The sequence below is a fragment of the Mustela nivalis genome, assembly GCF_964662115.1.
Source record: "Mustela nivalis genome assembly, chromosome: 10".
NCBI classification, from domain to species: domain Eukaryota; kingdom Metazoa; phylum Chordata; class Mammalia; order Carnivora; family Mustelidae; genus Mustela; species Mustela nivalis.
This window is the reverse complement of record NC_139029.1, coordinates 6,641,697-6,657,279: the sequence shown is the minus strand read 5'-3', so window position 1 is coordinate 6,657,279 and position 15,583 is coordinate 6,641,697.

The window sequence follows — 15,583 nt, the reverse complement described above, 5'->3', positions numbered from 1 at the left end:
CCCCCTCCCCTCTGGTGACCATTAGTTTATTCTCTACAGTTAAGAGTCTGGTTTTTGGTTTGTCTGTTTTTCATTTGTTTTGTTTCTTAAGTTCCACATGTGAGTGAATTCATTTGGTATTTATCTTTCTCTGACTGACTGACTTCACTTAGCATGATACTCTCTAGCTCCATCCATGTTGCAAAAGGCAAGATATCATTCATTCTGAGGCTGAGTAAGATTCCGATAGAAATCTTTTATATATATTTACCGCATCGTCTTTAGCCATTCATCCATCGACGGACGGTGGGATGCTTCCATAGTTTGGTTACTGGAAATACTGCTGCTATAAACATAAGGGTGCATACATCTTTTCAAAGTAGTGCATTTTTTTTTTCAAGTAGGTGCCACACCCAGCATAGAGCCCAACTCAGGGCTTGAACTCACAACTCTGAGATCAAAACCTGAGCTGAGATCAAGAGTCGGATGCTTAACCGACTGAGCCACCCAGGCGCCCCTTGAATTCGTGATTTTTTATTCTCTGGGTAAATAGCCAGTAGTGGAATTATTGGATCATAGGATAGCTCTATTTTTAACTTTTTGCGGAACCTCCATGCTGTCCTCCAGAGTGCCTGCACCAGCTTGCATTCCCACCAACAGTGCAAGAGGTTTCCTTTTCCTCCACCTCCTGTGCCGACACCTGTTGTTGTTTGTTTTTGATTTTCGCCAATAAAGCCCAGGGTGTATTTTATTTTTTTAAAGAGGAACAGTAGATTAAAAAAAAAAAAAAGATTTTATTTATTTATTTGAAAGCAAGAGCACATGAGAGAGAGGAGAGGCAGAGGAAGAGGGAGAAGCAGACGCCCCGCTGAGCAGGGAGCCAGATGCAGGGCTTCACCCCAGGACCCTGAGATCATGACCTGAGCAGAAGGCAGACGCTTAATGGACTGAGCCACCCAGGCGCCCCAGAATGTATTTTAAAGCTACAAGCGAGATGTCTGGCTGCCCTTAACACCTGCCTGAAGCGGGAAGGACAGGGACAGGGAGCTGACAGAGCAAAACCAGGGAGGGCAGAGCCGCTGCCATCACTGGCCACGGGTCACTGCTGAGGCCGAGAGACCTGGGTCTTCACCCCAGCTTCGGCGACCTTGTCGTTTTGGGTGGACCCAGCTGGCAGGAATCTTGGAGTTCTCCCAATGAAGTGTGTCCACACTCCAGTGTGCAAAGAAGCTTGATAAATCCGAACTCCGATTTCACAGATCTGGGGTAGGTCTGGAAGTGCGTTTTATCACCCCCGTGATTCTCACTCCAGATGGTCTCTGGACTACCTTTTGCAATAGTTCTTGAAGGGTGGTCCGTGACCGTGGAGGTCCCTGGTACCCTCTTCAGGGAGAAGTGGGCCCAAAGCTATTTTGCTAGGACTAGCAAGACGTGACTTGCCTTTTTCATCTTCGTTCTCTTAACAAGTGTCTGATGGAGTTTTCTAGAGGCTCTGAGATAGGTGATATGGAAGAGATTAAATGCAGAAGCAAGTAAGAGAATCCAGCTGTCTTAAACTGTAGTAAGCCAGACATCAGGTTTCACAACTGTAAAACAATGACTGAGTTTCCTTTTGTTTTGGGAAATTGTTACTCAAAAGTTTCTCCATTTTGATTTCTTAAATAGTAAATATTCGTAGACTAGAAACAAAAGCTCTCTGTATCATCAGTCCTTTTTAAGAGTATAAAAGGGTCTGAGAGCAGTGGTTTGCGAACCACAGATTTAGCCCAACTCCTGTTTCAGAGAGGAGGAAATTGGGGTTCAGAGAGCTGAGACTGGCTTAATCGGAGACGTACACCAGAACTGCCCCTCTGGGGACAGATTAGATGCTTTCCAGGGTCCCCCTCAGTGGACCCTGGGGTCCGGAGACAGACTCAGTGGTAGGACAGCACGCAGAAGTCCCGTCAGACGGCTGCTCAGATGATCCAGAAGCTGCCTGCTAGAGAAGGCAAGAGTGGGTCTTGCTGCCACACTGTCCTTCGCTCGCTCCGGTTCCGCTTCTTTCCAGCTATGCAATTTGGGGCCAGTTATCGAGTCTCAAGAGTTTCATGTGTAAAACAGGAAGGACAAAACCTCAGAGGGTAGCTCTAGGGTGAAATGACACAACAGGGACGTGCTAGCCTCTGTCTTTTTTTATGGAATGGACACAGAAGAGATGCAAATTGTAGCGGAAAAGAGGATTCAGTCACATTTCTCCCAGGCTTCTCCCAGCCTTCTGGGGATAGACACACAAAAGCAACTTTGCAGCTTCCTGCAGGCTTCTGAGCAGTTCTAACTCAGCTGGTGATAAAATGCTCCATTGTTTTGAGTTTTTTGCTACGGAAAAACTTCCCCTGAAGTTGAATCGTACAATATCTGTCTTCCTCATCCAAATGTGTATCATTCCAAGCAGCCTATCCTCTTCCCCATAGTCATTGTCTCTGCCCTGCATCCCTTTAGGGGATCCCAGGAAGGAGGCAGCAGCAGAGACACCATGTCTATCTCGGTCCTGTGTGTTTCTGTCACCTTCCTGTGCCTTACACACAACGGATGGCCACTCACTAACTGTTGCTGTCAAATGTCTCGTTTATACCATTTTGTTTCTTAAAGGGGTACATGGGTGCCTGGGTGGCTCAGTGGGTTGAGGCTTCTGCCTTCGGCTTGGTTTGTAGTCCTGGGGTCCTAGGATCGAGCCCCGCGTCAGGCTCTCTGCTCAGCGGGAAGCCTGCTTCCCTTCCTCTCCCTCTGCCTGCCTCTCTGCCTACTTGTGACCTCTGTCAAATGAATAAATAAAATCTTTAAAAAAATAAAAAATTTTAAAAAATCATTAAAGGGGTACAGTTCATGCAGATGTCTGGAACACTCTTCATTCACACCTGTTTTCCTGCCTAGCTTTAGTAGTAATCCTTCTCACTCTCTAAACTGTTCTGGCTTGAATGATAAACTCTACTGGCACGCTGGCTTAAAATCATATGCTGGGGTGACCGGTGGGCTCTGTCGGTGGAGTCTGTGACTCTTGATCTCGGGGTCGTGAGTTCAAGCCCCATGTTGGGCATAGAGCTTATGTAAAAAAAAAAAAAAAGAAAGAAAAAAAAAAATATATATATGTAGATACATATATATATATGTCACAACTTCTTCATAGAACTATCCTTTAAAAAAAATAAAGATCTAAGGGGCACCTGGGTGGCTCAATGGGTTAAAGCCTTTGCCTTCAGCTCAGGTCATGATCCCAGGGTCCTGGGATTAAGCCCCGCATTGGGCTCTCTGCTCAGTGGGGAGCCTGCTTCCTCCTCTCTCTGCCTGCCTCCCTGCCTACCTGTCATCTCTGTCAGATAAATAAATAAAAAATCTCAAAAAAAAATCCTTAAAAAAAAAAAAGATGTACTGATGCATCGGGGAGTGTGGGAAAGGAGGGGCTGGTGAAGGGACACGGACTTTCAGCCGGGAGACAAGCAAGTTCTGAGATGTGATGTTCACACGGACCCAATACCTGGTAACACGACACTGTGGGGTTGACCCTTGCTGGAAGAGTAGAACTGACAGGTGTTCCCAAAGACCCGCACATACACAAGTAATAAGGAGATCGATGCGTTGCGTGGATGGGATGCAGCCTTGCCCAGTGTGTGTGTATCAGATCATCAGGAGACAGACTTGAAATTTCCTACCATACCTCAATAAAGCTGAAAAAGAAAAAAAGATGTTTCAAAGTGTAGTTTATGGGCCATACCGTCCCTAGATGGGAGGTGTACGGTTGGACGACTTTCAGTTAATTTACACAGCAGTGTGACATTCACCAGCCCCTGTCAGCCCCAAAATGTTCCCTTGTGCCTGTCTGTAGTCAGCCTCAACTCCCACCCACCAGCCTCAGGCAACCTCTGGTCTCTGTGGTTTTGCCCGTCCTAGAAACTTCGTAGGACTGGAGGGTGTGATGTTTTGTGTCTGGCTTCCTCCACGCAGCAGAAGCAGACGAAGCTTCTGAGCTTTGTTCGTGCTGCTGCACAGATGCACGGTAGGTTGCTGCTTATCGCCCAGTGGTAGTCCGCTGTGCGCAATCTAGCCACGCAATTTGTCTATCTGTTGATGGACATTTGGAAATGCAAATAAATTAATTAATTAAAAAGTAAGTAAATAAAAGTGATAAAAAAATCAGTAATAAAGAAATAAAAATAAATGAAGACATTTTGAATGTTCACATACAAAATCGTAGTGTGGGCATGTTTTCATTTCTCTTGGGTAGACACTCCGCAGAAACGGCCCCAGGGGTGCGAGTTTAACTTCTGAGGAGGGGCTGAGCTGTTTCTGCAGTGGCTGCACCATTCCCCACCCCTGCAGGCAGTGTGGGAGCCTTTCTGATTCTCGCATCCTCGCCAGCGCTTGGTGCTGTCTGAGTGACTCCAGCCATCCCAGTGGGTGTGAGGGGGCAGCTCCTTGTGGCTTCAGTTGGCATCTCCCTAATGTCTAAGGATGATGAGCATATTTTTCAAATGCTTATTTGCTATTCATGTATTGTCTCTGATGAAATAGCCATTCAAATTTTTCCTTGCTGTTTTGTTTTGTTTTGTTTTTGTTTGTTTTTGTTTTTGGCTGTTTTGTTTTGTCTTCTTTTGTTTAGAGAGAGAGAAGGAAGCGGGAAGGAAGAGGGAGAGAGGGAACCTTAAGCTGTCTCCATGCCCACTGCTGAGCCCAATGAGGGTCTCGATCTCATGACCCTGAGGTCATGACCTATGCCAAAACCAAGAGTCAGAGGCTTAACCGTCTGAGCCACCCAGGCACCCCTTCACTATTTTTTTTATTCTTATTTTTTTAATTTTTTTAAGATTTTATTTATTTGACAGAGAGAGAGACAGAGAAAGCAGAAGCAGGGGTAGTGGGAGAGGGGGAAGCAGGCTTCCTGCGGAGCAGAGAGCCTGATGTGGGGCTTGATCCCAGGACCCTGGGTTCACAACCTGAGCCAAAGGCAGACACTTAACGACTGAGCCACCCAGGTGCCCTCACTGTTTGTTTTTAATAAATTTTAGATTTATTTAAAAAGTCGCAGAAATCGGGACGCCTGGGTGGCTCAGTTGGTTGGACGACTGCCTTCGGCTCAGGTCATGATCCTGGAGTCCCGGGATCGAATCCCGCATCGGGCTCCCAGCTCCATGGGGAGTCTGCTTCTCTCTCTGACCTTCTCCTCGTTCATGCTCTCTCTCACTCTCTCTCAAGTAAATAAATAAAATCTTTAAAAAAAAAAAAAGTCGCAGAAATTCAGACAGGAACCGTGCAGGCTTCACCTAGTTTCCCCTGTGGTTAACATCTTGACGTTACCGTGGCGGATTTGTCACAACTAAGAAAGCACAACGTTGCTATAACACTGTTCACTGAGCTCCAGACTTCATTAGAACAGTGTTTTCTGCAAATGCACTTTTCCTGTTTGGGGCTAACCAGGATTCATTATATTTAGCTATCTTGTCTTATTTCCTCTGGGCTATGACAATTTCTTGGACTTTTCTTGTTTTTAATGACCTTCTTTTTTTTTTTTTTTTAAGATTTTATTCTTAAGTAATGTCTACTCCTAACATGGGGTTTGAACTTACAAACCCAAGATCAAGTCATGGGCTCCACCGACTTTGCCAACTGTCCCTCGTAACCTTCATTTTGAGGAATGCTGGTCAAGAATTTTATAGAATGCCCTTCAATTTGGATTTTTTTTTCATGTTTTTTTTCTCTTGGTTATACTGGGGTTGTGGGTTTTGTGGAAGAATGCCGCAGAGGTAACATGCTATTCTCTTGTCATCACGTCAGAGGTACAGGCTTTCCCCAAGGATGGTACCACTCAGCACCAGCCAAGGCGGTGTCTGTTCAGCCCCTCCAACTAGTAAGTTAATTCTTTATTTCTTTTTTTTAAAAGATTTTATTTATTGGTTTGACACAGAGAGAAAGAGATCACTAGTAGGCAGAGCAGCAGGCAGAGAGAGAGGGGGAAGCAGGCTCCATGCTGAGCAGAGAGCCCAATGTAGGGCTCGATCCCAGGACCCTGAGATCATGACCTGAGCCGAAGACAGAGGCTTTAACCCACTGAGCCACCCAGGCACCCCTAATAAGTTATTTCTTAACTTATAAGTTATTTCTTTCCTCCTTTCCATGTTCTATTCTTTGGAAGCCGTTCCGTAAGTACAGCCTACTTCTGCCTGTTTGTTCTTTTAAAAAGTAGGAGCGTTTGTCTTATTGCATTCTAATGGTCTTTGTATATTCTAAATACAAATTCTTTTTTTTTTTTAAAGATTTTATTTATTTATTCGACAGAGAGAGATCACAGGTAGATAGAGAGGCAGGCAGAGAGAGGGAAGCAGGCTCCCTGCTGAGCAGAGAGCCCGATGCGGGACTCGATCCCAGGACCCCGAGATCATGACCTGAGCCGAAGGCAGCGGCTTAACCCACTGAGCCACCCAGGCGCCCCCTAAATACAAATTCTTTATTAGATATATGATTTGCAGATATTTTATCCCAGTTTGAGCCTTGTCTTTTCATTTTTTCAGTGGTATCTTCTAAAGTGTAAAGATTTATAATTTTGATATAGTTCAATTGATCATGTTCTCGATGCCATATCCAAAAAATCTTGGCCTAAGCCAAGGTCACAAAGATTTTCTCCTATGTTCTCATCCAGAACTCTTATAATTTTAGCTCTTGCATGTAGAGCCACGATCCATGTTGAGTTAATTTTTGTATGACATGTAAGGGAAGGGTCTAAGTTCATATTTTTTCCATATGGATATCTAACTGTTCAAGCAACACTTGTCAATTTTGGCGGGGGGGGGCTGTTCTAGGTCGTTTACCATTTTCATATAAATTTCAGAATGAGATTCTTAATCACTTCTTGGCCTTTTGGCTAAAATCAAGTGTAGGATGAGATTCTCGGTTTCTACAGAGAAGCACCCTGGGATTTTATTGGGAGTGTGCTGAATCTACAGTTAATTTGGGGAGAATGGCCACCTCAAGGATATTGAGTCTTCCAAGCCATAAACAGGTTACAATGTTTCCTTATATTTAGATACTCTTTAATTTGCTTCGGCAATGTTTGTAGTTTGAGTGCAGGGGCTTTGCACTTTTGTTAACTGAATTCCAAATACTCCTTTTGGTGTCATTGGGAATGGGACTTTCCTGTGACCAGTTTTGGATTGTTCATTCTTGGTACATAGAAACCCATCTAATTGTTGTTCATTGATTGTCATGTCCCAACACCTTGTCATCTGTGATCACGTTATCTGTGAATGCACACAGTTTTAATTCTTCCTTTCCAATTTGTTTTTTATTTTCCTTGTTTTTTTGCACTGGAGAGCACCTCGGGTACACTGTTGTGTTGCTGTGGTAAGAGGAGATATATTTGCCTTGTTCCCAATCTTAGGGGAAAAGCATCAGGTTTTCACCACTAAGCATGATAGTTTAGGTTTTTCATAGATGTCTTTCATTATGTTGATAAATTTCTATTATTTCTAATTTGCTGAGACTTTTTTTTTTTAAAAGATTTTATATATTTGAGAGAGAGACAGTGAGAGAGAACATGAGCGAGGAGAAGGTCAGAGAGAGAAGCAGACTCCCCGTGGAGCTGGGAGCCCGATGCGGGACTCGATCCCGGGACTCCGGGATCATGACCTGAGCCGAAGGCAGTCGTCCAACCAACTGAGCCACCCAGGCGTCCCATTTGCTGAGACTTTTTATCATGAATTTTCAGTTGCCCACTTTTCTTTTCGCTTGTCTTTGCCTCATATGTTATGCCCTGATGTTAGATGTAGATAATGGTTATAATGGTTCTATCTTCTGATGTATTGATCCCTCACGACCAAGAAACGTTCCTCTTTGGATCTGTTAAGTAACAAAAAGTCAACCAAGTACATTTTATTTATTTATCTATCTATTTACTTTGATAGATAGCCCCACCCAATGTGGGGCTTGAACTTAAAACTCCAAGAACAAAAGTCAGTTTCTGCTGACTGAGCTCACCCAGTGCCCTCAACCAAGTCCATTTTAAAGATTTTAAATCTTTTTTTTAAAGATTTAATTTACTTTATCGACTCATGAATCGGCAGCATCCTGTCTAGCAAGTAGAGCAGAGCTCCTAGTAACAGAAAAGGAAAGGCTTTTTTTTTTTTTTAAATTATGTTAGTCACCATATAGTACACCATTAGTTTTTGATGTGGTGTCCATGATTCGTTATTTGCATAGAAGACCCAGTGCTCACTACAACACGTGCCCTCCTTAATGCCCATCACCGGGGCTAGCTTATCCCCCACCCAGAAAAGGAAAGGCTTTTAAAGGTAGAGAAGAGAGTGGAAAAAAAAGAAATTGTTCACAAAGAGTTCATTGTCTTAGGGGCGCCTGGGTGGCTCAGTGGGTTAAAGCCTCTGCCTTCAGCCCAGGTCATGATCCCAGGGTCCTGGGATTGAGCCCCGCATCGGGCTCTCTGCTCAGTGGGGAGCCTACTTCCTCCTCTCTCTCTCTGCCTGCCTCTCTGCCTACTTGTGATCTCTATCAAATAAATAAATAAAATCTTAAAAAAAAAAAAGAAGAAGAAGAAGAAGAAGAAGAAGAGTTCATTGTTTTAGGCAAGGTTGGCCTCCTAATGGGAACAGAAGAGTCTCTCAGTAAAATTCCTAATGCTGGCCAGGAAATTCTCATGTTAAAGGTTACACATTTGGAGGTGGGTTTGCACGGGGGTCAAAACTGTAGTTAGATTAGGTATTGTTTGTTTACTGACTTGGGGCCTTAACCCAGGGGCCTCCATTTCAGGCCTGTGGTTACTTTTTAACCATTTCGTCTTTGGGGGCGCCTGGGTGACTCTGTTGTCGGCTTCTGCCTTCAGCTCAGGTCATGATCTCAAGGTCCTGGGATTGAGCCCCGCATCGGGCTCTCTGCTCGGCATGGAGCCTGCTTCCCCCTCTCTGCCTGCCTCTCTGCCTACTTGTGATCTCTGTCAAATAAATAAATAAAATCATTTAAAAAAAAAAAAAAAGAACTGTCTTGGCCAGAAAGTCCCAAGTTTGCTGGCGGAGAGCTCCTGAACTTCAGCTGCAGATTTTACTGTCATTTTCAGAGCCGAGGAGATGTTCCTGATGGTAGATCCCTCACCGACATCCATCCCTAACCAGGAAAGGAAGGGAAAGGAGTGCGTCCAGAATCACAAAAGCCTCCTGGCAAGGGAGTTGACCAAGGAGATGTCTGATTTCGCTTGTGAAAAGTCAGGAGCACAGTTTGATTTTCTCATAGCCTGAAATAAAAGGTCACTGTGAATCCTGAGGTTTGACCCCTCCCCTTAGCTGTGGCTTGGGACACAGAGAGGAGCGCGTTATCTGTCCAGGACAACACCAGAGTAAAAAAGGAAAAGAAGGAGCGCGTTCTTGTGTTTAAACTAAGAAGCCTTGATCCCTTGGCTTGGGCGGAAACGCTGCCTTGGCATCAGCTACTCTCCTTCCTTGCCACTTGGACTCGGAGGTCCCTAGCGTCTGTGCCGGGCCAGGTGGCAGGTGACACCTGCTTCAGCTGTGGGACGTGAACCTGAGGTGTAACACCTTCAGCAGCCCTTGCCATGGTCCCTTCCGACTGTCTAGCACGGCTCACGTTTGCAGGACAGCCACTCATCAGGCTCTGGACTGGGACCCACAGGATCCTCTGAACTGGGATCTGGGAAGGCCCCTTGAACTTCGGTGACAGGCTTGCGTGGGAGACACTGGAGGCTTAACGGTAGTTGACAGAGGTCGCACTCCGATAGAATGTCAACATTCGCAAGGTTCATTAAGGCTCGTGTGATTTGCCCAATGAAGTGGGTGCCTTGATCATTGGAGATCATAGAAGATATACCCAAATGAAAAACACATTTTTCTAACAGATTCTTTGCCACTGAGAGGGCAATAGTCATGAGGCAGGGAAAGGCTTTAATCCACCTGGAAAACAGGTACATAATGACAAGGGCATATCGGTAACTCGTACTAGGTGGAAACCGGAAACCGAAGGCCAGCGGCAGGTGTTCGAAGTCGATTATGGATTAGGGATTATGGACCTGACAAGTAGACATTACAGGTAGACTTTCTGTAATACAGAAGCTTCTCCACCAATGTCTGTCCATAATTTGAGTGCTCTTATTTGAAATGCCCTATGGTAGGTGGGGGATTGCAGAAACAGAAAAATGGCGTTTGCTGGGAAATTGGGAAGCACCAAGTGCTGTCCTGGTTTGCCTGAGGTCCTGACGGTTCGGGTAATTTACACACACGGGTCAGCCCCCTTACCTCCTCTGATTCAGGAGCGGACTGTCGCCATGTTACCAGGACGTCAGGATGGCAAGTCTGGCAACGAGGGGCCATTATTGTAGAAGCATAATGGACATTATGCACATCTGCCACGACTGTACAAATACAGCATAAAGAAAATTAAGTTTTGCTTCTTGTTTGACGATGCAATTTAATGTAGCAGGTAAGGCCGATTAGTTGGACAAATCCTTTGGAATGTTCCAGCTCAGAAAGACTTAAGCAGATTAAAAGTAAAACAAACAAACCCAAGACATATATATATTTTTAAAGATTTTATTTATTCATTTGAGAGAGATATAGAGACAGAGATGGAGAGAGAGAGCACAAGCAGGGGCAGAGGCAGAGGGAGAGGGAGAAGTAGACTCCCCACTGAGCTGGGAGTGAGACATGGGGCTCAGTCCCCAGACCTGGAGATCATGACCTGAGTCGAAGGCAAGCACTCAACCATCTGAGCCACCCAGGTGCCCCCCGAAGAAATCTTTATTTATTTGAGAGAGAGAGAGTAGGGGGAGAGTGAGAGGGAGAAGAAGGCTCCTCACTGAGCAGGGAGCCTCATGCGGGGCTCAATCCCAGGACCCTGAGATCATGACCTGAGTCAAAATCAAGAGTTGGCTGCTCCAGGGGCGCCTGGGTGGCTCAGTGGGTTAAGCCTCTGCCTTCGGCTTAGGTCATGATCTCAGGGTCCTGGGATGGAACCCTGCATCAGGCTCTCTGCTCAATGGGGAGCCTGTTTCCCCCTCTGTCTCTTCCTGCCTCTCTGCCTACTTGTGATCTCTGTCAAATAAATAAGTAAAATCTTAAAAAAAAAAAGAAAGAAAGAAAGAAAAGGAGTTGGCTGCTTAACCAACTGAGCCACCCAGGCCCCCCCCCCATAAATAAACTTAAAAAAATAAAAAAACCCACCCACATTTACTAACGACCTAAATTTATCTGAGTTTCTCTGTTAAGTAGACAGCCAAAAGTAGATAAACCTATGTTCAGTAACTAATATTTTAGTGTTATATCTTTATTGATCTACATATGTAATGAATTTAACTTAATTCATCATTTAACCTAACTCAGCAAAACTTTACGATTTTAGGTTACCAAGATCTTTATGGGTACATAGAAACTTCATGAGACATCAAAGTCCATCATTCTTCCAAGCTACTTAAAAAGGAAACAAAAAAACATTTTGTGCAAGAGATCCTGATATCAACCTTTTTGACTTTCAGTAAACTCAGGCAGAATGAAAATTTTAATTTTAATGCTGATAACTCCAGAGACAAGTCTATTTTAATTAAACCAGGAACTGAATATTTTCCCAGATCATGTGAACTTGAAAAAGCGTTTGGATTAGCTTCCGTGCGTCTGAGAATTTTAGAATGCCCCATTGTGACAAGCACTTGTCCAACTAAATAGAGCTCTTTGACAAATTAATTTGAGCAATACTACCGGAGATAGAAAAATGTCACATTTGTACCATATGTACCTAAGAACACCCAGGCAGATGCAGGGACACTGTCATTCTAATATTTGCGGAGGCGATTTTCAAGACTCGTCTTTGTTCTTGGAACTGATCGCGAGTAAGACGTGCCAGAGTTTGGGCATGAGAACGCTTTTAGTGGTTTATATTATTAAAAGGCCTCTTTCCCCCCCTCTTTTCCCTTCAATCTCAGGTGATTGTGGACTGTGTTTGCATTTCAAAGTTCTGATAAGATGTGTTAAGTTTGCAGACCGAGAAAGAATGCACGTTCCTCTAGAAGGACCTTGGTTTCTTAAAGCCAATAGTTTACAAGTGGTTTAAGATAATTAGGGGAAATTTGGGGATTGAGAAAGGAACGGGTGAACTTTGAATTGCTTCTAGAGCTGCATTTCTAGTTCTGTATAGAGCTGCATTTCTAGTTCTGTAAAGATTTGAACGATAAGGATAGTTGCTTTCAGTTCCTCAAACAATTGGGTTGTACCTTAAATGATATCCTGGGTCATCTACCATCGCCACTACATTATCTCAATTTGTTTTTTTCCCTCTGGGTACACAGTTTTTTGTTGCTGTTGTTGTTGTTTAAGATTTTATTCATTTATTTGAGAGAGGGAGAGGGCAAGGAGGAGTTGGGCAGAGGGGGAAGCAGACTCCCCGCTGAGAGCAAGGAGCCCAAGGCAGGGCTCCGTCCCGGGACCCGGGGACCTAAGCCAAAGGCTCATGTTTAACCCACTGAGCCACCCTGGCACCCCTGGGTCCATAGTTCTAATTTTAAATATTTCTGGCAGTATTGAATAACCCCCCTTTGGTGTAAGACGGCCCACAAAGAGGGTGCGAAGGACAGTAACTTCCCAAGATCCAGGATTACTCCCGATGAGAACCAAAAGAAAGAAACACAACCGCAAGTCCCAAGCAGGCAGAAGGCCCAGCCCAGCTGCGTGAGCGAGAGCAGCAAGGCGGCAGCCTCTGGGACGCAGAGAATCTATGACCCGCGGGTCTGGAGGGAAAGGGACCACATGAAAATTTCCCCTTGCAACCGGACACAGCAGAGAGACTCCGAAGAGCGGATCCCGGGGAGAATTCCCGCCCTTCGCTGGCCTCTGCCAGTTTTTCCAGGATCCCCGCTGCTGGCTCTGGGATCTCCCAGGGCTGCCCCTTGCCGGTTTACCAGAAAACCCCTCCCTTCCATCAGCTCTGGAGGGGCCCGTCCTTCTTTGAAGGTAGACGGGGTGTGTGGGTAAGGCCATTCGCTTGGTGGACTTCTGTCTACACTTCTTTGGTCCTTTCAGAGTGGAGAAACCGTTCAGAGGATTAGCAGGGCGAGCACTGGAAGGAGCACCGAGAGGTTTATCAGGCTTCTAGGCTTTGTTTTAGGCTCCTCTCACCTCTGCGATTTTTCATTCGCCTCTCGCAGTGAATCTTAACGAAACCACTTTGGGGTTTTGAAAGCTTTTAGAGGCTTCTACTTGCCGATTAAAACAGGAATCCCATTTGGCTTAATTTGGGAAACTTTGTTTCCAAGGGTACTTCCTAACTGAGCTTTTCTAATTGGAATATTCCCCTCAGGCGTGATTTTTTTTTTAGGCTGTAATTCTGAGGGTTTGCGGCAGCTCCGTAGGACCCTGGCTGCAAATGGACTTGTGCACAGCCGTATGCCCCGCCCATGGCGGGCAACGCATGGTTCTGTCTGGCCTTGTTCTGGGGCCTCCGGACCAACGGTTCTCGAACCAAATTCCTCAGGACACAAAAGAAGCCTAAAGAGATTTTGCTGTTTTTGCTAGTTCTACAACTTCTAAGAAAAGCTTCTGTTGTTCTTACACATAAAGCAAGCAGGTGAGCTGCTGGAAGGTCGAACGTGGGACTCTTTAGAATTTGAGGACCCTATTAGCGAAGACTTTGGGTTTCTTGGAGCCGAGCTGATAAGTAATGGGATGTGTGGCGAGGCCGAGACTGTGTGTGTTGGACGGCGTACCTCGTTGCATGAAGTTTTCTTGAGGTCGGTGGGTGACCCAAGGTCAGTCTAACCTGTTCCGTGATCAACGTAATCCTCTCACAGAAGTCTTCCGGAGGCGGCAAGTGCTCAGACCGTCTTTAAATGTTCAACCTGCAGGGCGTCCTGGTGGCTCAGTGGGTTAAAGCCTCTGCTTTCGGCTCGGGTCGTGATCCCAGGGTCCTGGGATGGAGCCCTATATGGGGCTCTCTGCTCAGCGGGGAGCCTGCTTCCTCTTCCTCTCTCTCTGCCTGCCTCTCCGTCTACTTGAGATCTCTGTCTGTCAAATAAATAACATCCTTAAAAAAATATATAGAAAATAAAGAAAAATAAATGTTCAACCTGGGCCCACCAATTTTTGTGGCTTTTTGACCTCTTTTTGATCCCTGCTAGTAAGCCTTTATCTCTGTGAAACCAGACAAACAAACGTGCATCTTTTTTTTTTTTTTTAAAGATTTTATTTATTTATTAGACAGAGATCGTAAGTAGGCAGAGAGGCAGGCAGAGAGAGAGAGGAGGAAGCAGGCTCCCTGCTGAGCAGAGAGCCCGATGCGGGGCTCGATCCCAGGACCCTGGGATCATGACCTGAGCCGAAGGCAGCGGCTTAACCACTGAGCCACCCAGGCGCCCCCAAACGTGCATCTTAACGCATTAGCAGGACCAAGAGATGTTACAGTATCAGCCATGAGACGGCCCCATGGGCAGCACCACCGCTACCCAGGGACACCTGCAGAGGTTCTCCATCCAGGGACCTGTGATCTGAAAGGCCAGGGGCTTGGCTCTGGGCATCACTCTCTGCCACTCAAACTGACCGGCTCTGTAATGCAGAGCTGATTTGATCAGGAGCTGGAACACAAAAAGGGCAGAGCTTAGATCCGGGAGGAACTCACCAAAAGCCATTGCAAACAGCGAGAAAGGCAGTGAACTCTACCAGTTCATGGGGATCACACCAGTTCCTATCCGTTCCCAAGTGCTGCTGGAAGTTTGCTGCAGGTATCACTGCTGCTGCCCAACCTGTGAAATACAAGTTCAGCCAAATACATTTTTTTTTTTTTTAAAGATTTTATTTATTTATTTGACAGAGAGAAATCACAAGTAGATGGAGAGGCAGGCAGAGAGAGAGAAAGGGAAGCAGGCTCTCCGCTGAGCAGAGAGCCCGATGCGGGACTCGATCCCAGGACTCCGAGATCATGACCTGAGCCGAAGGCAGCGGCTTAACCCACTGAGCCACCCAGGCGCCCCCAGCCAAATACATTTTAAAGATCGAATTGACTTTCTTAATCAGTCCCTCCACAGCACTGTCCTTTGGTCGGCCATGAGGGCCTTCACCTTGAGTCCGTCAGAGCGTGGTCAGGGTCTGGGGGTTTCCAGACACCAATCTGGGGGCAAAATGAAACAGATTCTGGGCCGGGGCTGCCTCCACTGGCATTGGTCTTTGACAGGCCACCTTCGGCACCACAGCCTCATAACAGGACAAGAGCCACCAAGAAGCACAGTGTGCACAGAGAAGCTTTGAAGACTTCGAAGGCATCAGGAACCTCCCCCAATTCTTGTTTTTCCGCAGGGGCTAACAAAAGTTTGTGGGTCCTGGCCGGCTCAGGTGGCAGACAATGTGACTTTTTTTTTTTTTTTAAAGATTTTATTTATTTGACAGACAGAGATCACAAGCAGGCAGAGTGGCAGGCAGAGAGAAGAAGGGAAAAGCAGGCTCCCTGCTGAGCACAGAGCCCGATGCGGGGCTCGATCCCAGGACCCTGAGATCATGACCTGAGCCGAAGGTAGAGGCTTTAACCCACTGAGCCACCCAGGCGCCCCAGACAATGTGACTCTTAGAGTTTGAGCTGCATGCCA